Genomic DNA, 21,717 nt, shown 5'->3' with positions numbered 1-21,717 from the left:
TGTACATGCAAGCTCCATAAATCTCTTTACAACCCTGCTATTAAAATAAAGGGTAGGCAGCATGTATAGGAATGGCCTGAAGATGTTTATTCGTAACTCTTCAGGTTGGGATTTATTGACCAAAATATACCCAATAAAAGCCAAGAAACGGTTTTTATTTTTATCCCCACCCCAAATATATTGCCCAAAATCACAAGTTTCTCAGTATCTAATAAAACTTTTCTAATATGATCCACCTAAATGACTTCACATTAAATATGAACTCCCAGGGTATTAACACACAATAGGCGACTGATTATACAATGTTTCTTCCTGAGTCATACGTCCTTCAGCTACACACGTGTTCAGAGTGTCTGCTGCATGCGCGCCAGAAATGATCAAGTTATTTATTAACACTTTAGTATACAGAGTTAAAAATTTAAAGTAAAAAGTACACGTTGTGAAAACAAAAAAAGCTTCACTAACGCCGTCCAAAACAATTTGTACTTTTATAATGGATTTGGGGTGAAAAACATCTGCCTTTGGGAAACAGAGCTGTCAATCACTACCTTCATGGGCAACAGGGGACAGCTCGGCTTCCAAGGAGGTTCTGCAGTGGCTGTGGACAGCAGCCCTAGATGTAAGTGGGGATAATTAAATGGGGTTGACAGTACATTCACATATTTAGAGCCAGCAACCCCTTGGCCACTAGATATCTACATACCTTCTGATGATGCATCTCCATGACAACCGCAACCTAAACATGGGCTTAATGCACCCCAAATCCTTTACACAACCCCTTATGTGTTTACTACAAGCATGAATTATGTCATACAGCAGCTACACGTACTCACCAGAGCTTACACTGTTACACTGTTACCACACAGACATGCACAATATCCCACCGCTTCTGCTTGTCCTATGGAGAAAAGCTCCTGTCACCACGCAGCCGGGCCCAGTATCAGTCAGTATCGGTCAGTTTCAGTCAGCACCAACCGACGGGCAGCTCCCTGTCAGCATCCGGCGGCCACCTGTTCATTTCAGCAAGAGCTGAGCAGGAGCCATCAGCGAGTCAGCGAGGCCCACAGCCCAAACACGGAAGTGGACCAGAGACAGCTGGATGATTGAGGCGGGAAGTGTCCAATAGAAATGCAGAGTACTGTACGCACTGTCCAATCAGAGGCTGTCGGCTTGGCCCGCCTACGAGTGTTCAGGATTATGCTTTGTAACTGTGCGTTGTGTGTTCGTTCTGCCGGGAAAGCGATTGGTGCCAGAATTTGGCCGCAAAGCTGACTGTCATTGGGTGTGAAAATAAAAGTGTGTGTGAGAGAGAGAGCAACGAAACCATGTATTTGGTTACTATATATAACATAAAAAATGCTTATAATTAATAAAGAATGCTGTATAAAAAAGCAGAGAAAATCTGATGCTTCAACTTAGATGTAAATGGAGGTTTGGAGGAAAATATATGTTTATATAATTTATTATTATTATTATTGTTAAGACTATTATTATTGTTATCTTTGTCATTTATTAATCTTATCTTTTGTCCCCAGTATATCCCCATCTTCCAGAATCAGGACTTTCCACCGCAGATGTTGGGGCATCTGTGGCCTTAATTACCGTGAGCAGCAAATGTGAAGGATTAAAAATAATTATTTCTGAGACATTTTATGCGGTATAAACCAAGGCAGCTCATGTGGGTTTACACAGTTAATTTCCATGATACTACATCTGTAATAAAACCCAATGTAGCAGTTTTAAATGCATCAAAATTACCAACATTAAAATCCCAAGGACAATTAGACACCTAATCTCGTAGCACTGCGTGGTGTGAAGTCATCAGAAAATCTCACCGAATGGATGGAAAAATTAATTTTGATTAAAATCTAGGGTTGGTATTAGCATACATGCCAAGCTTGGAAAAAATATGGTAAGGATACTAAGAAGATGCGCCTTAGCATCACAGCATCCAGCTAATCTTCTGACAATCCGTCTCAGGAGCATAATCATACCCGGGAACTTTCTAAATGAATTCCAACATACAACATATTTAAACACTCCATATCACCCCACTTACACAATTAAACATGCATGCTCACGCACACATACGCAAAGTACACACCCATGCTCTCATGGCCATGCCCATTGCCATCTTCTGTGAGACATCTACAAGGGTGGACAAAGTGTGCAGAGCATAGATGGATTATGCAAGCCTACTAATTAAAGCGCCTTTCTTTTTATTGCTTAAAATGCACCCAAAAACATGGCTCTGTAAGCATGCCTAGTGAGAAAGCCAGCCCCGCACACAAAGACAACACTACGGCCGAAACATTATAGTTTCGAGAGCTGGGTAAAAACGGCCATTTGAAAAAAAAACTTGTGACCTCTCATGTCCTTCTACTATCACGGGGATTGTTATTCCCATAGAAGGTGTTGTGTAATGGGCAAAATTGTGGGGTTTCCGTTTTAATTCTCGTGAGAAAAAAAAAAGAAACAATTTTCCGATCTAAATTTTTTTTTTCAATTATTTCTTCCTGTAGGAATTTACACCCCTAAAAATAACTTTGTAATTATATTAGAAGCAACATTTTTTTCTAACAGTGTTGTAAAAAATAAAATAGGAAAAAGGCCAAAGAAAAAATATCTCTGTATCCCAGTTAATTTCCTATAAGATGCAATTTGTTTCATTCCTATGGGATCGGTGAGTTATCAGCCACCCTTCAGCGTGCAATACTTGAAACGGTATTTGATTGACTCAGAAACGTTTACTGTCTCGCACTTTTCGGAGAGCAAGATATATTTTTCTCCCATTAAAGCAGGACAAATAACACAGCTGTGTGATTCGAGTCATAATGACAACATATAATAATTTGCCCCCAAGGGTGTCAAAGGCCGATAAGATCAATAAGATATTATCTTGTATTTTGTATACAACAAGCAGTAGTATGTCTGTTCCATCTACTGATCCATATCACATTTCCCCTCAGGGTCATTTGACGGGTTACAGAAATAGAGCACAGAGGCTTGGAGCTCGTGTCCTTAACTCCAGAGCAGATCTTACTGCTAAAAAAGGTTAAGAAGCAGCAGCTTTCATTTAAAGAAGTGAATTCCTGTTAATTGACTTTATTCTTTTTTAAATGTATGTTTCTTGGAATGTCAGTGGCTCATAATCCTATTCAGTGCCATGGTGACTGCATCCGCCATATAACATTGCCCCACAATTTATACGTAAAGATGTTTTGAATTCAGTCACCTGTATTAAAGCAGGGATTTCAATTGGGATATACTGTACCAGTGAGAATAGCACTCACTGGGATGTGCAGGCTATATCATCCTGGTATCAGCTGCAGATTGCGTGACACAGAGAATCTGGAGTAAAAATCATGAGGTTCTTGAAGAAGAGCGCGAGAAGTCCAAACCCTGAACTCAAGCGTTAAAGCCGTATTGGACTGTATGTCAAGACTCAAATATTGCAATCACCTCCACACCCAAAGAACAATAAAAAATACAGGATGTGTAACAGTGAAAGTGTATGTATGAAAATATCAGAGCAAAGGTAATCGATAGGGCCAGAATTTGTCTCACTCCCGATGGCACCCATAAAAAGAGACAGTCTAGTTAATTGGGAAATGTGACTTAGCCTTCAGCTATTCATAAACCACTGTGGCTTCCCTACTAACCCCTTGGAGAGTTCAACAATGCCTTACATGCCATGAAGAAGCCATCTGACTCATGAACATTGTAACAACGTGAAATGTGACGCTACCCAGGAACTCAGCATTACATCAGACGGTTACACAATCTCACCTTCCTGTGTATAATATGTTAATTACGTGATGCGAGAGACTAACTGAAAGGGACTTTTTTTGGAGCTCTTTCACAATTCTGCGGCAACATCACTTAATATTAACAAAAACATTTCCATTTTACATTGGTCCATAAAATTGGATTATGTTACAAAAAAAATCCATGAGTAATGTTTTGAATTTATTGTTTGTAAATGTTACTCATCGAAGTCATGTGCCCTTCTTGAGTAAAATCGGGATAGCGTGCAGAGTCACATGAAATGTCATTAAGTCCCATCTGGAAACCCTAGCCTCGCTAAATTACAGCTTAAGTTATAGAAAATATAAAGCCGCTATAAAACACTCATTGTACAGAACTGTGAACAGCATAGAGTAAGTCTTAAAAAAAATCTTTTTTTTCACTATACAGAGTTAATTAATTTTGTGAGCCATTGTTGTATATATATTTACTAAAAGCATATAATACTGTTCATAAACAAACAATTATGGGCATTTTGCTGGTCTGCCATTTGGGCCTGAAATCCCCGTTATCGAGAAATAGGATGTCACCTGATCTCTGACTAATTAAACTGCAAATATGAAGCCTCCTGTCTTGCCTTAAAATTAGCCATAAATCTATGATTCTGAATTTATTAACCCCCCCTCCTCCTTGTTCACAAAGACGCTTGACCAGCAGTTGCTACATGTGAAGCATTGGTGGTTCAGTGGTAGAATTCTCGCCTGCCACGCGGGAGGCCCGGGTTCGATTCCCGGCCAATGCAACAACATTTTCTTTTTGCTTGTAAAACCCTTAATTTTTTTCCCAACTTAAAGAGTTAAAATTGCATGTCCTAAGCATGCCCTTGTGACTTTGAAAACCCTCTTAAAATTACTATGATTAAGTGAAATAGCTTTCGCTGAATAGAATATGCTCTGCTTTATCAGTGTAAACAGACTTTATATGTTAAAGTCTGAGCTGGCGACAAATCATTAGACAAAACAGATCTGTATTTTTTTTAAGAAATGCGTTCGCTAGTGACAATCTGCGATAAACGGGTGATATTATGTAACACACTGCGTTCCACACGTAGTTGTTTTGTTCTATGTGTAGAAGGAGAGCGGCGGAGGAGGTAATCAGCTGGGGGATGTAGCTCAGTGGTAGAGCGCGCGCTTCGCATGTGTGAGGTCCCGGGTTCAATCCCCGGCATCTCCAGATGGCTCTTTTGCGTTTTCCTGCTCTTTAAAGACCTCTATGTGGCTTTGCTTTAATTTAAATCGAATGAAAAAGTATTATGACGTAAAACCCAGCCACGGGAAAAGCAGGGAACTTGGAGCTGTGCCAGTTAACTTAATTTGCATTATGGATGATTTGTTCAGGCAGATTAGAGATGCCCTGCAAAAAAAAAAAGTGTGAGATCTCATTGGAGGGTGGCTTAACCCCTCCCACAACACTTTTTCTCTGTTCTGCCCCCTTTGGTCCCATCCCACATCTGAAAGCATCAAGTAATTTAAATTTAAGAATTTTAATTTAATGCCAGTTTTTTTGTGGATAGAATTATAAATATTAAACAAAATTCTATAGCTGTGTATTACATTTTAGTTGTGATGATTTAACCCCTTCCACTGATGACAGATTGCATCACAGTTCTCTCACTTCTGTGATGGGTTGTTATCTGCCAGGGAGGCAAGTACCGTCTCCACTACCTCTGCATGTAACTCCCTGGGGCATATTTTTTTCTTTCTTCTATTTCTTCTGAATTCCATGGTTCCTCTCTATAGCGGTGAAAATATTTGTACAATCTCTCTTTTTGATGCCGACATCCATGTTTGCAACAGCATAGGCATCACCAAGATATGTGAATGGTGATGACATCATAAGAGCGTTAGCCCTGTGTTCCATTCACACTCACTTTTGTTACGTCAATAACAAATTCAAATAAAACACACAAGAGTTTTTTTTTAAAAAACCTTTTATTTAAGTCATAACAGAAAACAGCATATTGACAATGAAGGGGAAACAATCTTCAGAGAAATTAAACATCCATAAAGAGAAAAAAAATCCTTGTGGGCCCTACCGCTAACAGCCTGATCCTAAACATCCTGCCTAGTGATCCAGAGGAAGGCGAAAAAAGTTGGGGGACAAAAGGTTGTATCTCTTTGACAGGCGATTGGCACCTAAATTCATACTAAAGAATAAAACAGAATAAAACGGCCAACAAAAAAAACATAAATGTCCCTGGATGGAAGAGGGATCACAGATCCTCACAAACATTCATCAAGAGCAGGCAATGAGTTGTGCTGCCCGAGACGGACGGTACCCCCAAACCCTAACTGGAGTCGTTGGTTGTCTAAATAACTCAAGATTATTTTGCTCTGACTCTGAGCTCACACGCTGCCGGCTCCTACTTTTATAGCTGCAGCGTATTATGACACGCCGCCGCTTTATGATGTAATGTGATGTGGCTCTAACATGCCGTATATGGAAAACCTGTTTATATAACTCAAGCCTATTATGACACGCCCACACTTTATGATGTATTGTGGGTGTGGCTCTAACATACCTTATATGGAAAACCTGCTTATATAACTCAAGCCTGTTATGATACACTGAATGTTATGAGTTAAAGTGGGTGTGGCTTTAACTTTTTAAAAAAATAGTATGCATGTGCTATTGTTTGAACCCATTGTTGCCCAGTTCATGACCAATTAGAGGATTGAGCTCTCTATAGTTCTGTATAGCTCTAGGCCTCCATACATAAACCTCCAGATTAAATTGTGATGCATAATCTGGTTTATACTCCGCATCTTTTAAACTACTAGCATGGCTCTTATTCCCATTTTGAAATGCAAATAGCCCCCCCCCCCAGAAGATCACTTTATATATATCACTATACCTGGGAACCCTCCGGGTTTGACCCCGGAGATTGCTGGGTGAGCACTGCTTCTCCGGTTCTCTGGGTCAAGACAGGAGGCTATAGGGATATACTGTATAAGAGGCAATATAAGGGACTGAGTCCAAATCACAATGACTTACAATGTACTAAATACAAAAATGGAAAAAAAAAAAAAAAAAAACCTGTTTAAATTCTACTATGTATTTTCTGTATTCCATGTTCATTTTTTTGCCTGGGGGTTCTCCTTTAGGATACAAAGGAGCCTTTATATTTTTCAGTTTATTCATGTACATCTTGGGGCAGTATACACACGATCACAAAATATAAAGGGTTAAGAATAACCGACTCTTAACGATAGGATCTGAACAAAAATGCAAATCTTGACATAGCCTTTCCGTAAGGCAGGTGAGTTAAAGCTGTGTTTTGCCAAATGATTTGTGTCTGATTTAGGTTAGCAGAGGGAAAAGGTTTATTGTATTTCATTGTAAATGCGAGAAAGAAGGTGAAGTAAAGAAGTTTTATCGTCGGTGTGAAAATTAATGCTTACTCTCACAAAGTGCAGATAATGGTAAACTCTCGTGAACTTTTTCAATCTGACATTTAATCCCAATTTTTACAGCTACAAAGAAAAAAAATATAGTAAAGACATTTTCATCCAATAATGAATTGCCCTTTATTTTTTTTTTCCACAATATCGGAGTAATGGTAAATTCTTACAAAAATTAAACTACACGGCATGGCACTTTATATTTTTTTAATAGACTTGAACTAAAAAAATAGTACTTTTGTTTTCCTCCAGTGTATTCTGTTTTTTTTTCTTCTAATAAAACATATTCTCCTAAATTCAAGGAAACCTAGTTTAGGTAAGTAAATTAATGGAATGATACTGTTCTTGAGGTAGGAAATGCTTTTTTTCTGGTGTAGCAAATAAAAGAGACAGTCTAATGCCCCTGAGACTCCTACTATAGATAAATATATATTAGAGTACTCTGTGAGTGACCCTATCCCTCTGTGAGTACTTTAATAGTATTGAATTGTAATAAAATTAGTATTCCATGAAAAAAAGAAAACTAAAGCCCTTACCTGACTCAGAAGTAGCAGTCCTGCTGCAAAAGTTACTTTTTTCCTCCATGATCCAAGATTCCTGTCACTGATTGGCTGCTTGGAGCTGTCAATCAGTGGCAGGAAAGTACTCCCATAGAAATCAATGGGATGAGCATTGCATGCAGTGTTCAGCAGAGCCAAAGCTGGACATGGTTGGAGATGAGTACATCACATCACATTTACATATGTTGTATGTTGGAAGAGGGAGCAAGGGGCAAAGAAGGCACGGACACATTGTTTGGGGGACAATGATGGCACAGACCAGCTGTTGAATTTGGGGGTCCCTGGAATAATTTTCGCACCAGGGTCCGGTGGTTTCTAGTTACGACCCTGGCTTGCGGCAAGTCCATGCATCAGGGTCTTAAGTGTCATGACAATTTCCTACTCTGCTTCAAAAACCACAATTTGCATTGCATGATATAGTATGATATGTGTGATATGCGTACAATGTGCATAAATAAGGTAAAGACACTAAATGATGAACCACATGTGCGTTTCCTTTGTCCACAGTCTGATGAATTGGGGAGAGATGGTTTCGTAGCATTAATTAAATTTCTAAATTGACCCCATGGGTTTCATTCATTATTGAAATACCAATGAGTTATCGGACATTACATTCCGAGAGATGTTGACTAGAAACGTGCTTCACCAATTCCAACAATTCACTCATCCTATTGATTGGAATTTACAATAGTATAGTCGAACTCAATTGAAAATGTCTGCTTCGCTAGCTTATTGCTGAGCCATAATGTACCAAGCGTTTATTAAGCTGTCACAGGGCAGTAAATACAAACAGCACTCAACATGTAAGTGGCGACCCCTCTAAGGTGAGCGATTCTTCACTGAAGCAGCTTAAACAGAATGTTTAACATGGAACTCTTGGATACCAAAGAATATAATAAACCACTTATTTTCTGTTTTGCTGCCGCATATGTATTAAACTGATGCCCTACCCTAAAATAACCGATAACAGATTTTTGGAGGAATTTCACAGTTATGATCAATCTCTATTGCAAGCTCCTGTGCAGTTTGTTAAAGGTGCTGTTCCATATAGGTATTTTTCCCCAACTTTCTCATATTTTTTATTATTATTTACTACTATGGGATGCATCTTAAATAAGCTTATTCCTTTTGTTTAAATACCATTTTGTATTTTTTTGCTGAAAACATTTCAGCCAGGCCTCTTCTTCATCCTGTCTGTCTTCACTGCTCAGCCTGACCATCTCTGACACCACAGGAGTGTTGCCTTTAAAGTATTCTAATTTAAAGGGACTTCACTCCCATCACTCCTATCACCCATCACTCCCATCACACAAAACACACCCATTTCCCACTGTGGCCAATTTAAATTAGAATGAAAAAGCTTTGCTGTTTCACATGCATGAGAATGAAATAGCAGGTGGTCAGTCTATTGTTATGTAATACATAGAGGTGGGCTTTGGAGGAATGACAAGAATCTGTTTCTAGTATTTCAATACAAATACAATACAATTTTAAACACGTTTTTTTTACACAAGGAGCATTAAAGAGAAATACAAAACGACATAATGCAGAATTTATTTTAAGAGACATCACACATCATGTATCTAAAGAACATTTACCATGGAATATAAAACAATAAATAACAATAACCACGCTTCCCCTTTTAAGAAGCTCAATTCTATCTCAATGAATGTTGAACCCCGTTTGATGCTGACTCATCTTGCATTAAATGGTTAAATTGTTACACGTTTCCGCCGAGCCTTATGTTTTAAACTTTGTTAAGAAACACATTGAGACAGGAGAATGCTCTGTTCTGGTACAGCTTAATCATCTTTGATGAGTAATAGTACAAAAATGATACATAGACACTGTTTATTATAGAGAATAGAAGATCGTTTCCTCCCACTCGAGCTATTATTATGAGAAGCCGATTCTTAGAAATCCATCATATGGCTGCAAGGAATCCTAATTAGATGAGGAGAGAAAGCTTCTTCATTATCATAATGACACTCAAATAGATCAGCGTATTGGATGCCAAGATCTGGATATGGAGATCAGGAAGTCACAAGCCCTGGTACGCAGCGGGGTGTTCACTGGGAAACGGAACATCGGGGCAAGCTGTTTTTTATGTTTATTGACTGGAAGCCAATTGTATGTTGCTGGCACTGATATTAGGCCATCGGTAGCCATTACACATCTGCGGCTTACATAAACAGCTCTGGAAACCATGCCAGGGTTCTTAGCCAAGGTGGAACTGCAGAATTTTAATGCCTCAACAGTTGTAGAACATCTTTAGGCTTAGATGCCATTCACTATTCTGCATCTTAACGAACCATGTTGGCAGGGAAAGGCTGGCACCTTCTGGCTCGAGGGTCAAGTAAAGCCAAATGGTCCCATCGGCCCCTTGCCCCCAAACATACACCCTGGCACACATATGTACTCACACTTACACACACATACACATGCTTACATATACTAACACGCTAGTATTAGTATAACATTACTAACACACACTCCCTCCCACACCACACATACACATTCATGCTCACACACTTACACATCCATGCTAACAAAAAACAAACACAAACACATCCATGGTAGCACACAAACACATGTATGCTAACACACAATTACATATACACATATATGCTAACACACATTCATGCTTACACAAACACTTACATGAATACTCCATCCCTTACACTCTCAGTCACTCGATCCCTTCCTTCCTCCCTGATCACCCAAAAGGCATTTGGTTCCATTTTATGAGGCTTAGGGTCTACCTTCCCACTGGACTTGCCACCCTAGGCCAGGGGCGTGTACAGCCATAGAGCTTACAGTCTATGATCTAGTTTTATGGGCAAATACTGGTCAATTCTGGTTGACATTTACCTCCATTTAGCAATCACTGGCTTCTTTTTTCTACAGTATTAATATACCCCATACCTCATATCACACATTAGTGATTATTATTAGAAAATAGGTTTCCACACTGAAGTGAGAGGAAGAATCTGGGACAGGGAATTCTCTGCTCTGCGGGTTCTACTGTTTGTTTTGCATACGGATGGAATAAATAGAAGACACTGATACTTTTGTAGCACGTTGAGAACCTCAAAGTGTTGTGGAGAGCCAGTGTTTGCTTAGAGAGGTCGTTACACAAGCCAAGGGATCTTCATGGTAAGGGGCTCCCCGTCCTTCTCACCACACATGGAAAGTATCTACCTCCATCACAACCACTAACACCCAACATGAAATGCTTCTGGAAAAAGCTTTACACATAATGTATGCTGCTGATGTCAACTCATTCGTAGATCTGGGGAGTGTGACATGGTGCTTCCCCAGCAATGTAGGAATGTACGCTGGGCACCTTTCCCAAAGCCTCCATTATACTGCGTTGTTTAAGGATGTCTTGTACCTTGATGTGCAGTGGAAAATCAGGGAACAGGATTCTCCAATCAGTCCGCCTATTAACACAACGTACGCAAACAGGTTTCATTCATTTGTGTCCATGTTGCCTGAAGCGGAAAAACAAATATAGGTCATTGTATTAAAAAGTTTAATGCTGTGGTGTATCATTAAATACTGCCTTCCCAACCCATGTTTCAAGCTCTGTTGTGGCTGTTTTTTTTGCCTTATATTCTGTATAGCCACATACATCCCAACAGTCTGGGTTTTCATGGGGCAGTCATGATTTTCGGGCCATGCCTCCCATCCCACTCTTGGGACCAGCCCTAACCCTACCCACCTCTTGGACACCTGGAGTTTTGGGGATAGCCATATGCCTTTGCCATGTGTGTTTAATTCCCCTTAATTTTTTAACCTCTACCACCTCTGCTGGAAAGCTGTTCCACTTATCTACCATCCTCTCTGTAACGTAAAACTTCCTTACATTACAACTAGGCATAAGACCATCTGGTTATCTTAACATTTCTTTGAAAAGTGATTGCAAACAAAAAATTAAACAAAATTAGGCATCTATTATATTCCTTAACCCTTTCAGTCCACTTAGGGCATACATGTACATCCTTAAAACCTGTAGCAAGGAGACCATTAAGGATGCCCACCCTGACTTTGTTGCAGCGCCACTGCGGACATCCACTGGAAGTTCACTCGAGGACACGAGAGACTCAGCAGCATCTTTCTAGACCCTACTGAGTTCTCTCATTTCCCCCTGCTGGCTTATTGCAATTATTGCAATCAGCAATGCAGGGCTCCGGAGCCCTGCTTGCTGATCACACTGCAATCAGCACAAACAGATTAAGAGGAAAAGAGGGAGACAAAATGGAAATATAAATTAAATAAATTAAAAAAAATACCATCACTGGCATAAAAAATGTATGAGAGATCACTAAAGGGATCTCGATCCATATTGCACTGGGAACAGAGCAAAAATAAATAATGAAATAAATAATGAAATAAATTAAACGAAAATTAAAAATTTTGCCCCTTATCTCGCCAACTATAAGTAAAAGAAAAATCTAAAATGAATCAATACTCCCAAACCCCTTAAGTTGATAATATTAAAAATATGTAACATTATTATTAATATTATTATTAACATGGAGTAATATGTATGTGGGGTATCACTGTAATGAGGAGATGTTGCTGAGCATAAATGGGGTCATTGTTCAGCTGGGGCACTGCATGGAAGAAAAGATTGCAAAAATTTGATTTATTTTCTATTTTAGTATATTTTTTTTATCTATTAACACTTAATAATAATATTAATAATAATATTATTATGTATTTCTATGATTTACAAAATTCTATAATTACAAAAAATAAATCAACCGGGAGGGGGGTCGTGGGGCTCAAAATAAGTTGTACAATAAATAACTCCATAACATAAACTTGATAAATAGGTTAGATACATGGCTAGAAATACTCAAACACCCGGGCCTGGGGCATAAATCAAATGTCATGTAAGGTCATTCCAGGACACCGAGTATGGCAATGATTAACCCTTTGGGTGCTGGAGGCAATCCACTGCAGCTCACTCCCAGCTAGAGAAGCAGGTGAGGGGTGTGACGCCGCCTGCAGACAGTCACTCCGGGGGGCCACAAGACTTGTGGAAAGTGTTGAGTTTCCAAATACTTTAGGAGGAAGCCGCAGCTACAATCTCTCTTCCCCCATCTGCGCCTCTGGGCTATTTCAAGACGTACATCAATGAAAGAACCCGCCTTAGAGACCAGCCCTGGAACCACCCCCGTGAGATATTTATAGCACGGCTGACGTCACGGAGACAAGCCCTGCTGACGTCACCGATGACGCTTTTGGCTGGAGAGCTCGGGCTTGCGGTGCTGCGCTGATACAATGGAGGGCTTTATCTGGCTAACATGCACCATGCACCCAGGGCAGGCTGGAAATAAAAACATACCACCGGATCTAGGCAAAGGGGGATGGGGGGCAATTGGGGACCAAAATTGTGCATTGCAAAAAAAAAAAAAAAGTGTTGCAATAATGGCCTCTGGTGCTGCAAAGAGGGGATGCGCTGAGCACCTGGGAGGTTTGCTGTCTTGGTCTCTCTTCCTAAGGGTCCTCATCTCTTTGATGTTGCAGATGGATCAGAGGGATTCCTGGAGAAAGCCTCAAGGAGGGGAGGAATCGGAAGGAGAGAGGGTAAAGTATGTGCAAAGGGTGTGGGAGGGAGAGGGACCTGTGTCATGACAGGCAGATTGATTTTACTTAGGGCAGTGGAACCCTGCTAGTCCAGATATTCCAGTTTGTTGTGTGTCTAAAACCTCAGCTTACGCAGAGCCTCTTGTTATATATATATATCATATATATAATTTGTGCATATATTTCTGTTTCCCAAAATATATTCTTCCCAAGAGGTTCTGCAGAAACGGCTGACTTTTTAGATACTTGACAAGCTGCCTCTTATAGGGATTCCAATCATCCTAAAGCCAATCTGACCCTATGGCATAGAAATAGCAGACCACATAAATCCGGACTCTTCTCTGCCACACACACACACACACACACACACACACACACACACGCTGGGACACACACGCACACACACGCGCACCCAGGCACACACACACACCTTTACACACAGAAACATTCTGCACAAAGACTCAGTGCTCAATTAATTCTTGCTCTCAGGAGCCATACCCCTATCCCATGCATGTTTAAATTTGTTTGCTGTATAAGCTTCTGCCACTTCTGCTGGGAGACTGTGCCACATATCTTCCACCCTCTTAGTAGAGTAAAACTTCCTTGCATTACATCTAAGCCTCCGACCCTCTACTAGATTCTGATCTCTTGTTCTAACATTTTTCCTCTTGTACCTAAATGCTCCCATCATATCCCCCCACCCTCACTTCTATACATATTGAGACCCCTTAGGGTGGAATGTTTGTTTTCGTAGAAAATACCCGAGTTCGCCCAAACAACGCACGGAGTCGGGTCCTCTCCCCCTACTATTATTAGCTCTGCGGCGAGGAGGAGCTTACAATCTGAACGCGTAATCGCTAGTAATTTTAGCCGTGAGATATAAAAGAATGCATGCCAGCTTATGTAAACTTCCTCTCCCCACACTGCTATTTTTAAACCTGTGTCTGCTGATAAAATACCTTCTATTTTTTGAATCCTATTTAAGAAAAAAAAACCCACTATTTATAAAAAAAAACATGTGTTTGGCTAGATTACGCCAATCTTGTTAAAGTTTGCGAGCGGTCCTCACAGCTGGAACTGCTGGGTCCAGATGTTCCTAATAGCTGTTTAAGCTTGGATGGGCAGATAACATATGGTATGCGACGGATCTCCATATGGGCCAATTAGCCCCTTACCCCTATTCATATCAATCATATACTGTATGTTCTATTAGAACATTCATGGTACTTGGCATCATGTGAGGTGTTTTTTTTTATACAGGCTCACTTGAATGATAATTCCATTTTTAGCTTTTCAACGAAGTGAGTATTTAAAAAGTGAAGATTTAACCATTTCATTCCCAAGATAATATATGAATCTGCAGTTTTGTCTGTCTTCAATAGCTAGAATTTGAAATGATCATATATATATACATATATATATATATATACATATATACATATATATATATATATCTTGTACAACGCTACAGAATATGATGGCGCTATATAAAACTATAAAAATTATATATATATATAGAGAGAGATAGTCATGTGGTCTAAAGACCTCTTAATTGGGTACAATAGGTAGGAATACATAAGGAAAAGAGGTCCTTGACCCATGGTGCTTACAGTCTAATGTAAAGCCGTTATTGTGTGAGTGGGTTCTTCTATAGTATATAGACTATTAGCAGTAATCATGTACTTTAATAATCGGTGTCATCACTATTTATACAGACATCTCATAATTCATCCACCAACTCACCTGCCGTGGCACAATAGGATTGATTTGCACTAGAAAAGCATTTATTACTTCCATACATAATACTCCAAACTGAATTATTTAAGCACTAAGCAGTGTTCTGGCTTCAAGCCTGGTAATCAAAGCTTCTAGGTGATCATGGATAACCAGGTAGAAGAAGTGCTGCTGAAATTGGTGGCGCCATATACATAAAAGCTAATAATAATAATAACATATATTTATGTTTGTATATATTACCTCATTTGCATATATTTAAAGGCCCTTAATATAAACACACAACCCATTTGCTTCATATATAATAAGCAGTTTAAGGTTGTGAGTTGAGTTTATGCAGTTTTATAATGAATACAGTGACGGATATTTTTTATGTCACCCTGAACCTTTGGTTTATATTATAAAATGTGAATTTATTCTAAAATAATATATTCTGCTCAGCGAGCGCACTGGCACTGGTTACAAACCCAAGTATTGTTATTTAACATAATAATAATAAAAAATATATATAGTAAGTAAATAAGTTTATTATAGGTTAATGTAACATTGAAAATGTGTTTATCTGTATCTTACATTCAGTGATATTTTGTTTTGTCTGTGTGATACAGCATCCCAGATGGGTTTCTGGTTGGTTTCTGGTATGGCAATCACATAAAGCCAACCTCCAAAAAAAGCATTTCTCGCACTCCGTGAAGACGTTGGGTTTTCGTTGCTAGAGCATGGTACGCGAATAGGAAGAGACTTAAGGAAATGATGAGATGTCGTTTAAAATACAATTGTCATGTGTCAGGCGGTTTGCTTTAAGATGTCTTACGACTGTCAGTATCATGACAAAACGGACACATGATGAACAGATACGTTGACGGACTATCACAATTCGGAATCTTCCCTAATTTGTCATCTTTGAGTCCTCATCTTGGCATAGGATACCCTGCCTGTTAACAATCTCAATGGTGGAAAGTAAATTGACTTATTTGGACGACTTTTACACATTTTTCTTGCAATAGATTAATAAAATGTATTTGTATATACCGTATGATAGTTACATACTGTACACATATAATATATATATTTTTTTTTATTTTTACCTTACATTATTTATCTATTATTAGCTTATTAGGTTTGTGAATGCATTTTATTTTTATTTTTGTTAAAAAATTAACCTTTTTAAAATTGTAGTGGTTATAGCCGTAATTTTCTGCAGGATTACGAGGAGGCCTAATACGAGGTTTTGATCACTACATATTAAAATATTTTAATTAAATATTCAATTAAAATGTATTTAATTTAATTAAAATGTTTGTAATACTACCATTTATGGTATGGATTTTTTTTCCCCTACTCTCCCCATTTTCAGTATAAAACAAAATCTTGTAATTTTAGAAAAAAATACATTCTTCGGCATTTTATTTGGGATCGCAATAATTTAGTTTGGAATCATTAGCCTTGTGCACTGGAAAGTCACTCCCTTGTGAACGCTTAGTAAATGTATAATTCTACACATGGTATTATATGCATAATTTTCCTAATCTTTGCTACGACTCTTTCAGGATTTAGTCAGTGTTTATTCTCATTTTATGCAGATCGTTACCTTGGTGCTGCTTGATATAACTTGATTAGCAGCCTCCCCAGTCATGATTGGTAATTAAAATAGGCATTAAAATTAGTCACTTAGCAATTTTGCTGTTCAATTGGCAATTAAATTACTTAATTGCAATTACGGTCCTAATTTTAATTGGCAAAATGATAGATGTAGATTTAAGATAATATGTATAAATACTTTAATAAGTATCTATATAAGGACGCTTTTAATTGCTTAAGTTCATTGCATATGTTTTTCGCCTAAACTTTTTAAAGTGAGAAGACTTCAAAAGAAAAATCAGTGCTGACATTGGCCAAATATACTCTAAATTTGCTTTCACTTGCATGACTGTTTGGATTTTAATGTTGTATGGAAGAAGGCCGGTCCAAACCTGATCCTAGAGATGATGATCTACAGTTTCTACACACATGCTAGGTCTAGGCTCTTGTCCTGAGGATTAAGGTTCTACATGGATGAAAATGGGTACATTATCTATACTATTAGAATACCTGCTCTAAATTATCTACATTGTATCTGTCCTAGCAGTTATTGGCGGTTAAGTTTGGACCAAATCTCACTATTTTAATGAAGTCGTATCCAGATTGTAACCAAAGGTCCATATACGCTGGTCCTCTGAACATCTAGGATTGTTATTTGCGTATACAATATAATCCAGCGAGACACAACCATAAAGTACATAGATTATTATTATTAAACTTACTCTCCTTGGCTGAAACATTAACCAAAATTGTTTTAAAAAATATATAATTTTAATGGTGACTAACCTTAAGGAGAAGTTGCAGCTCCAAAGTTGCAGTAAAACGCCTGTTGTGTGGTTCGAGGATTTTTGACAGTGATTGGCTTCTTCCCTTAGACGCCTACATTTAACAAAACCTACACTGGAGCTAAATAGTGATAAAAATATCACATGGCAGGAAATGTGTTCAGTCAAGCAAATCTCCTCCATGACAGTTGGTGGAAGGGTATGATGGCTAGAATGTCCCGTACAAATCTTATCAAATGCTTATTACTAGGCCTCGGGGGCAATGCTGTTTGGCCAGATCTCAACCTTTCTGTTGGCTGTATACCCATTATTTCATAATCCCATCAGTGTTCCATTACCAATGACATAATTTAATAATCAGATCAAGAGAGAGAGATGGAGAACATTGGACTAATGAATTGCCAGTGTTCCCAGGTATGGTAATAGGTCACCAATTATTCTATTGCTAACGGATTTAGTTTGAAGATTTAACAAATCTACTTAATGAAAAGAACTCAACTGCAACTCTGCTTCCCTCTATTTCCCCAAGGCTGACTCTATCCTATAAATGTCCTAGGTAGCTGCTTAGGAAACTTAGGGTTGTCTCCTATGCTCTCAAGCAAATTGGACCATACCAAGTTCAACGCTGGGTGTAAGCAGTATCACTTAGTGCACAAAGACTTATTTGTGTGTCTATATTGCCTATTAACTGCCTCTGGGGACTTGAAATGTATAATAAAATGTATTATTTATTTAGTTTTTTGTGTCTTATCATTTATATCATATTGAGTACATAACATTCAAGGAGCTGCAGTCATATAGAAGTACATCAGGGACTGTTGACAAGGCCTGTATCACGGAGATACTCCCGTACCCCAAAAGAGGACGCATTTGAGCTGCATATGGATCCCATTCATCCAACCACAGACAACCAGGTAAGCTTTAAATAACTGCCCCTCTTGTGACTAATAAATTCCTTTGCAAAACATTTCTTTTTAACTCATGGAATAACAATCAGGTTTTGTTATATGTTATTTTAACGTCTATCTAAAATGCATTTGTTCTGTTATGTATGTTTTACCATATATTAGAGTTCATGACTTCCACAAACATGGACATGTAGCGAGGCACACAACAAGCATTCTATCCCAGATATTAAAAATTCATTACATGCATCCCAGTTGGCATAAATTGTTATGCGCCTGTGTTGTCCCAGACGCGTTTAGGCATGACTACCTTGTTCTCCCACTGGGACGTACATTAAATCAATTTTTGTAGAAACACGCACAAGGGGCTATAATGTGGGTTATAACGTCCCCTCTGATAGTGCCACATTTGGTCACTTTGTATGTATTTTTGTGTGTTTAATATAATTATAGATTATACGTAGGATAAGGCGATACTAAAAAGGTTTTTTTATTTTATTTTAGTCATATACGTAAATTCACGCAGGTTGGAACGTATACTTTATACTCTCTATATTGAAAGGTTTCTGTGCAGCTTTGTCTTAGAGCAAAACTGACTTTTATAGCACATGGAATTGCTTTTTTTTTTAAAAAAAACTTTTTTAAAGGAATAGTCATCCTTTTTTCAGGTCAATCTAAATTATTTCATGACTACATGTAGCTTTTTGCATGGGGCTGGATCCTCTAGAATGTAAGCTTGTGAGCAGGGCCCTCTTTACCCGACGTATCAGTTCTTCTTAGTCTGTCAATTCTAGGTTTATCAGACCCTTTGAATGTATGTACTGTAAGAAGCACTGAATATTTTTAGGGGGTATATAACGATAATAATAATAATAATAATAATGTTATTTAATATTTGATAGCACCATTAAAGGGAAATGTCACATTCTCTGTCGATAAATTCACTTATTAAAACCACCTACAGCTTGTGGTCTTTGCTTTTCAATCATGTATTTGCCAAACCTGTAAAGTATTTTTGTTTTTCTTCAATAAATATAATTCTGAGCCTTTTTGGTTATGTACTTTAGTGCTGGAAAATATGTTGTGTGGCCACCTTCTGGTGACTGATGGCGTTAGTATATGAATTCTTTGGGACCAAACATGACTGTTCATCTGTCAGCAATTAACCCCTTCTTTGCTAAGGGTATATTGTTCTCTTAAGATCTAGAGCTTTTTCTGTATTTTGCCATATGCTTGTTCATTTTTAATGTACCCCCATGATTTATAGATTGTTCACGTATCGATAGGGCTATCTTTATATACATATAGTCCAACAATTCATGGGACACATCACATGCTTTGATACAACTCAGAACATTTCCACCCATGTATGTTGAACAAAATAATAAAAATAAACTAAATATTTATGAGAAGCCTCATCCCACTAGTAAATTATCATATGTTTGTAGTATGTACATGTAGATTGCGTGGCCATGTAGGTGACGCTACACAACATAGGGCAGGTTAGGCACATATAAGAATGGGTTATATGCACAAAGAAAACATATACATTTACACAAGTATTATTGGTAGGGTATAGCACCCCTTCGCACCTCTGGTGCACTGCTTTTGTGAATAAGAGCTTCAATCATTATCATCAGTCTGGCTGAAAAGCTCATCTGGCCATTTCTTTTAATGAATAAAATAAAGTGACATAAATGTATGTGTGTGTTTGTGTTTTTATTGTTTTATTTATATAGGTGTGAGGGGCACTTATGGCACAATGTATGACCTTTGCATTATAGCAGGGATCAATTTTGGCTGGCAGAATGTGTATTTGTTATACTACTGATGGCATGGCAGGAGGCAGCCATCATAAAGACATGGTAGGCCATCAAAGGCAGAAGAGGTGAGAAAAAAAATTACAAGCAGGGGATTAAAGATTTCAACATTAATTTAAGGGATATAACCTTAAAATGTAGATTCAACATCACAGGTGTCATTTTTACATATAAAATGGTAAATATCGCCCTAAAGAAGGAAAGCATTTATTTTTTTCCTCGTTAAGGCTAAAATAAAAAAAAAATCTAGCGCCATGTGTAAAAATATACACTCTCTCTGTGAACCAGCCAGTCCTACATAACACACACTTTCAATAAAACATTGAAACCCCCCCAAAAAGACCACAGAAAGGATCCAGTTATCTATGAAATGGTAGAGTCTTTGGTATGCTAGACACCCTGGTGGCTATACGTGGGATTGCAAGAAAGACGTAGGACAAAGCTTCTAGTAGTTTTCTTGTGAACAGATGCCAATGGGAGCTGAGCAAAATCACATCAAGGGTTGTTACCCCAAAATTATGGCTTTAGCCCTCGCTAAAGTGGTAACTCCAGCTGAAGACATGAGGAACGCAAAAGTGGGTGAAAACCATTATCATGGTAAACAGGTTATTACACTAGGAGATGAAATCAAAACCATGCTGAAGATAATTTTATGATGTACATCACTGTACTCAGATATAATTACTGAATATTATCAGTTTGAATAAATATTTTTATTTATTTCTACTTTTTAAAGCTGATCGCCTGCAGAATTTACAAATACATTTATTCCGATGCAGTATCTGACCAGTAAATATGAATACACTATGGGCGATGTCGTCAAATCACTGTCAATGTGACAATGGTAACCGTTTCAGAATTCGTGCTCGATACAAGTGATGTAAACGATGGCATTATGTGGGTGTAGGAAAATCGTCTTGCTCGGGGTGACCCCGGAGGCTGCACTCAACAAATAACTTTTTGTAGGTTTTGACAGCTTGGCTAGTTTTAAGATGACAGAATTACAGCATACGACGCTGAGCACTGACACTCACTATTACTGGAGGGTAAGAGTGCATTGAAAAACATTCTATAGTGGTTATTCGCTATAAGTCAAAAGAGGTAATCTTACGAGGAATTCTTTTTTTTGGTGACGCTTATATCGCACCGATGACATCAGCAAAAATGGAACTGCAGATTACGCACTGCGAGGTAATATATGTTTTACGCATACAAAAGTATATCTAAAAATAGACATACTCGACATATCTATATTTCAAAAGAGGAATTGCTTAGAAAAAAAATAAAATACAATAAAATAAAATATACAAAAACGAGTTATATTTTTTAATGTTGCATATTGATACGGGGTAGTCTTTAATGATAAGGGGGTCCTGGGTACAACTTCACTGGTGTCCCCCCAACACAGCCTGTCCGTACCCGCCGCTATTAGCACACTCCAATGATCCCACGACCACCACGTTCAATGCATGCTACTATATGACGCTCTATACTTAGTTATATACGGTGGTTAAGGGGGCCGGAAA

General features: G+C 38.3%; 1 protein-coding gene and 2 non-coding genes across 4 annotated transcripts in view; 2 read left to right on the top strand and 1 right to left on the bottom strand.

Annotated features, from left to right (window-relative positions):
* The window catches only part of GPD2 (glycerol-3-phosphate dehydrogenase 2), a 77,626-nt gene extending 76,563 nt beyond the window's left edge, over positions 1-1,063 (bottom strand). For both annotated transcript variants that reach the window (XM_053470474.1, XM_053470475.1), the window contains exon 1: positions 834-1,063. The gene's annotated coding sequence lies outside the window, so the exon portion shown is untranslated. The remainder of the gene's footprint in view (positions 1-833) is intronic.
* Positions 1,064-4,478: 3,415 nt separating this feature from the next.
* On the top strand, positions 4,479-4,549 carry TRNAG-GCC (transfer RNA glycine (anticodon GCC)). The gene has a single exon. It is a non-coding gene; the product is annotated as a tRNA-Gly (tRNA).
* Positions 4,550-4,908: 359 nt separating this feature from the next.
* TRNAA-CGC (transfer RNA alanine (anticodon CGC)) lies at positions 4,909-4,980 on the top strand. The gene has a single exon. It is a non-coding gene; the product is annotated as a tRNA-Ala (tRNA).
* The last annotated feature ends 16,737 nt before the right edge of the window (positions 4,981-21,717 follow it).

Source organism: Spea bombifrons, chromosome 7 (genome assembly GCF_027358695.1).
Source record: "Spea bombifrons isolate aSpeBom1 chromosome 7, aSpeBom1.2.pri, whole genome shotgun sequence".
Taxonomy (NCBI): Eukaryota; Metazoa; Chordata; class Amphibia; order Anura; family Pelobatidae; genus Spea; species Spea bombifrons.
Note: the sequence above shows the minus strand (reverse complement) of the source record. Positions and strands in the feature narration are given on the sequence as shown.